At 38.9% G+C, this 5,591-nt stretch overlaps 1 long non-coding RNA gene and 1 pseudogene across 2 annotated transcripts; both read left to right on the forward strand.

Annotated features, from left to right (window-relative positions):
* The first annotated feature begins 406 nt into the window (after positions 1-406).
* On the forward strand, positions 407-1,588 carry LOC118937880 (RPA-related protein RADX-like; annotated as a pseudogene). The gene is made up of 5 exons (XR_016484773.1): positions 407-697; positions 867-973; positions 1,124-1,215; positions 1,301-1,415; positions 1,574-1,588. The product of XR_016484773.1 is annotated as an RPA-related protein RADX-like (transcript).
* Positions 1,589-2,856: 1,268 nt separating this feature from the next.
* Positions 2,857-5,286, forward strand: LOC149979110 (uncharacterized). Its single transcript, XR_016484960.1, has 2 exons — positions 2,857-4,298; positions 4,506-5,286. It is a non-coding gene; the product is annotated as an uncharacterized LOC149979110 (long non-coding RNA).
* Positions 5,287-5,591: the final 305 nt, after the last annotated feature.

Raw genomic sequence — 5,591 nt, forward strand, 5'->3', positions numbered from 1 at the left:
ACAAAAACCTTCGCTGTGGAATTTATAATAATATTACCCAGGACTCATTTGTTTACAATGAGAAATTATTTGGTCAGGTTTGTGTTTACACTGATGATATTGAACATGGTTCAAAGAAGTCTAATGTTTTGCGCAAGATTAAGGACTTTGAGTCCCTCCCCATGGTTACCAAGGATGGATTTAGAAACATTGTGGCATTGCAAAGTGATGCACCCCTGCAGATGGGCCACAAACATTACCTGTCTCTTTGGAATAATGAGGGTCCTGAAAGCAGAGCATAGGTTCTAGATGGTCAAATGAGAATTTCAGTTGCTAACTATTGTGGTAATTACAATGGTGATTACCTGAACCAGGTGAGTAGTATCTATATCATAATAACACTTTACACATATACCATCTCTTCTCTACTCAACCCTGACAATATAATTAACGTTTCTTTGAATGTTGTCTTTATGAAGTGTCTCATCAGGATTGGCGCTCTTTGTGTATTTCTCCATGCTCCAGACTTACTTTGAGGGAGCAGACCAAAGTGTCACCATGCCCCTTGTCATGTAGAATGAGCTGTGGCCCGAGTGGTACCAGAGACTGAATGTTGGAACTGTGCTCTACCTCCAAAACTACACCCTCAAGCAGAGTCATCCAAACAGGTCTCGACCTGACATAGACAACCACAGAATGAAGAGCTTTCACTCAGTAGGTACTGAACTCAACCTAACCTAGTGATTCACAACTTAGCAAATCAACATACATCAACGTACATTGCCAGACAGATACTCCCGATTGGTCATTTTGAAATAATATTCTGTCTGAACACTGTATACTGAATACTGTGAAACTCTTCGTTTTTACTATGCATGGCCTTGTAGAAATCTGTCTGAATCCTTGGAATCCCACTGCACTCCTTACTGTGGTTCCAGCCAAGTGTGCAGTCTCAATGGGGCTTGCCTAAGGCTTCCTATCAGTTCACCACCAGGTAAGTTCACAACCACATTATGCAGTTTAAATGAGATTGTATGTAAAAACAAAGGCCTTTCCCTGGGTAACATTTACAACATTACTAAGCAGTCTTTATCATATGCATGAACTACTCATTCCTTGCTTCTTATAAATGTTTTTCTTCTAGATAAGAATTGAAGAACAATTCTGCATGTGATGTCATTGGCTTGGTAACTTTTGTGGGTCGGGTGGAGAGAGTCAAGAGTAAGGGGTCCGCAGGTCAGAGGTGTTCGTTAGATTTGGACTAGTCATTTATTCTGAAAATGTAACACAAATACTCATGATTTGTTTCCATCTGTTGCAGGCCCAGAAAAATACTGGACTTAGTGCTGGGTAAATGCAGTGGAACATCCAATAGTCATTTTATTTTGGAGCTTTCTGCTTCTTCACAACCATAAATATACCATGGGATATACCAAGCAAATATTTTTACTATAGTAATAGCTATAACAGTTAGTAGCTATAATACAAACAATTCCATAGGTAAACGGCAACAGAACTCTCCTAATTGTACTAATTTTCTCCCTGCTCTGTACCCTCCCCATATCCCATTGTAACATACCTGGTGTGCACTCAGATGAGAAAGTGTTAAGAGCAAGACTCACTGCCTTACCTCACCAGCAGCTGCAAGACACATATATTTAATACCGGTAAGTGCAGCTGTCATTTGCAAAGAAACAAAGAAAAGATAAACAGTACAACTGTTGTATTTAAAAAATTATATATGGACACAATGCGACATTATGTTAATATAATCTAGAATGTATTGATTCACTTGATTGATGTAGTTTTCCCTCAGGGTATCACAAGGGCCAGCCATACCTGTCAGACCCCAGGGTGAAGCTTCGACCAGTGGACCAAGACTGAAGGACAGCATTATGCTGAAGAAGACTGTTGTTGGTGGCCATTATTGCTTCCCTCACACCCCTCAGATATTCACACAGTCAGTGGCAGATGAGTGAGGTGAACCTTTTCATGAAGGAAAGATGTCTGTAATATGCAACACTGGTTTTTGTATGTTTGTTGTTTTTTAACCACAGCAGACATCACCATTTAATCATTTTCATATTTATTTCCCATTCACCAGCTCAAGTTCTTCTGGTTGCTGCAAATGACCTAAAGAGGGAGATGGAGGGTCTGCATTATCGTTAGCACAAGCAGCTGGCAATCCAAGGTCAGATCATTGCTGTGCAGTATGTGGCATGGCCAGAGGAGGCACTGTCAGACCAGGTAGGCTTTATTGATTGCTTTACTGTGGGTTATACAATGAACTTAAGGAGGATCTTTTGGTCAGCTGTCTGGACAAAATCTAAATTTTAACAGTCTTGATGAAATAACCAATTATGTGACATTTTATCAGGTAACAATAATGTAAATGCCTGTGCCAAAGCCTGCCACCTTATCCTCCAACGGATACTTTATTTTTAAAAGAGCCTAATTGTCCTTTTAGCCGCTGTACTTTATGCATAAATGTGTATAGATTATGTAAGGCATTAGATATTACGCCTGTACCATGTTTGCCTATGATTGTTTTTAGTGTTTCAAAACTCAGTTTGAGTGGTCCACAATGTGGTTTTTAAAAAAAACAACTGTATTATAGTATCATGGTGGAGTGACACGTCAATACTTTTCTCTAACTCTAGATAACTCTAGATAGATGAGTACACAAAACACTAAGAACACATGACAGACTGACCAGGTGAATGCAATGATCCCTTATTGATGTCACTTGTTAATCCACTTCAATCAATGTATATGAAGCGGAGGTAAAAAAAGAAGAAGATTTTTAAGCTTTGAGACATTTCAATTTAACCCTTATTTTACCAGGTAAGTTGACTGAGAACACATTCTCATTTACAGCAACGACCTGGAGAATAGTTATAGGGGAGATAAATGAGCCAATTGGAAGCTGGAGATGATTTGGTGGCCATGATGGTATGAAGGCCAGATTGGGAATTTAGCCAGGACAGCAGGGTTAACGCCCCTACTCTTACAATAAGTGCCATGGGATCTTTAGTGACCACAGAGAGTCAGGACACCCATTTAACGTCCCACCCGAAAGACGACATCCTACTCATGGCAATGTCCCTAATCACTGCCCTGGGGAATTGGGATATTTTTTCCAAAGGAAAGGGTGCCTCTTACTGGCCCTCTAACACCACTTCCAACAGCATCTGGCAAGCCAGCAGTGTGCTGCAGGGTGGTGTGCTGCAGGGTGGTGTGCTGTGGATATGTGCCATTCAGGGGGTGAATGGGCAAGACAAAATATTTAAGTGCCTTTGAACAGGGTATGGTAGTAGGTGCCATGCACACTGGTTTGTGTCAAGAACTGCAACACTGCTGGGTTTTTCACGCTCAACAATTTCCCATGTTTATCAAGAATGATCCACTACCCAATGGACTTCAAGCCAACTTAACACAACCGTGGGAAGCATTGGAGTCAACATGGGCCAGCATCCCTGTGGAATGGTTTTGACGCCTTGTAGAGGTGCGCAACTCAATATTAGGAAGGTGTTCCTAATGTTTGCTATACTCAGTGTATATAACACATTTCATGTTATTTTAACACACTAATTATCTTTATCTAAAGTCGATGAAATACATTGAAAGACATTGAAATACATTGAAAGACAAAAAAAAAAAAACTGTTACCTGTACATGAATGATTTGCCGTTGGTAAGTCAAGTTTAGAATACGATTCAGTCTGTGGGTGAGACTGTTGTGGCTGTACCTAACCCACACGGTGATCAGAAAACTGTAGACGTAACTGAAACGCAGAAAAACATGGAAACAGCGCCCTCTGGTGTGCAGAGCTCACTCAGCAGACGGGGGAAAAACAACCCAAGAAGAGGTGAGTTTCAAAACACAGGTGGGCTATATGACTGTCAACATTACAAGTACAATTTTAAATGTTTAGTAACTCCCCTTTACTACGGCATTTGAAATTGTATTTGTATATTTTACATTGTCATGATGACGTCACTTGCGTGTTTTAGAATAATTGTATTTAGTCTTTTAGAGTGATAAAGCAATGCTACATCACTCAGGCCAGGATGCAAGAGAAAATGTACTGAATCAACTTCTATCATCTGCCATAATCAGTTCTCTATGCCCATCAGGGACCCACCCAGTAGCTCAGGTTATGAGAGCTTGGTCTGTTCACAGAGAAGCTGGCCGTGGCTTTACAGAATAGGAGCTAGTGGGGCAGAAAGAGAAGAGTGATTCTGAATCAGAGGAAGAAGTTGGTCCACTAGATAGAAACCGAGACCAAACCAGAGCCAGTGGACAACAAAGTCCATCAGGTATAAGAGTGCTGTGTCACATGAACATACTATCTCAACATTTATCTGTGGCCTAGCTTCTATTCCTCTCTTTATGAACTAAGCATGGCTAGCCTGAGAAATTAACTATGCTGTCTGTCTGGAACCATGGAAACTGCTTGCCATTAATGAGGGGTGTTACAACAAGGCTAGTGACACTGATATGCCTACTATTCTTTTGTTTCTAAGATATCCCACAAGAGTGACGGCGCTCCAAGAGAAAGTGGTTACGGACTGTGATGGATCATCGTGGGAAAGCTGCTCGTGGCTGAAGCAGAGACGAGAAGTGTCAGAATATTTGTGTCAATGACGAATAAGGTTTTCAAAAACATTTTAAAAGGTAAAAATATTAATTTCGAAAAACACTTTTTATGCTCCCTTGAGTGTTACCTACAATGTGTATGCACATTCAGGATTTGTCGCTTTTTATGCAACTTAAATTTACCTCCTAAAAAAAGATCCCACATTTTGAATGACTGTCAACTGAAACTTCTGTTAGAGAAATTAAAACCATATACAATTTGACAAAAAATGCATTTTTCTCTTAGACTGAGCTTCTCTGCATTTTATTAGACAATATAATAATGTTATTGTTTTTAACCATTAAGTACCTAATGATCATTGCTGGTTGCACCGAATGACTTATTTTACAGTGTCATTTTTTTAGGCAGATCTCTTTCCCTCTTACAGAAACACACACATACATAAACAGTATGGTTTCTTATTCAACAACAATGATGCCTTTAATGCGTAATAAATTACAAAAAAATGTGACTCAAATGTTTATCACGCAGAAACATTTCATCATGAACATGGCAATGAACTTCTAAAAATGCTAAAAATTCTGCATTATGATACATTGTTCAAACAATGTTAAAACAGTTAAGATGATCAATGTAATACATACATAGTAAAGTTCTTGAAGTACAGTAATGACATTCAAACATTAAAATACAAAACGTATAAGAAAGTGTTCTTCTACATTACATCAATTACTCATTTGATTAAAAACAAATGAAATTGCTCTGTGCAATGTCTTGTAAAAACATTAATGTACCATTAAAACATCCACCGATGTGTTTTTAAGTTTGTGCAGAACAGTGCAATATTAAAATTGACAATTCAAAAAATGATAAATGTGAAAACAATTCATGAGGTTCAACCATTTAAATACAACTTATTTCTTTGCAGAAACTCAAGTTGACAATTATCAAAACTTGCATTCCTCAGTTTGTTTGATGATGTCACTAATGTGACAAGAAAGCAGCCCAGTCT

This window comes from Oncorhynchus mykiss, chromosome 12 (genome assembly GCF_057628025.1).
Source record: "Oncorhynchus mykiss isolate SJ-2025 chromosome 12, ASM5762802v1, whole genome shotgun sequence".
NCBI classification, from domain to species: domain Eukaryota; kingdom Metazoa; phylum Chordata; class Actinopteri; order Salmoniformes; family Salmonidae; genus Oncorhynchus; species Oncorhynchus mykiss.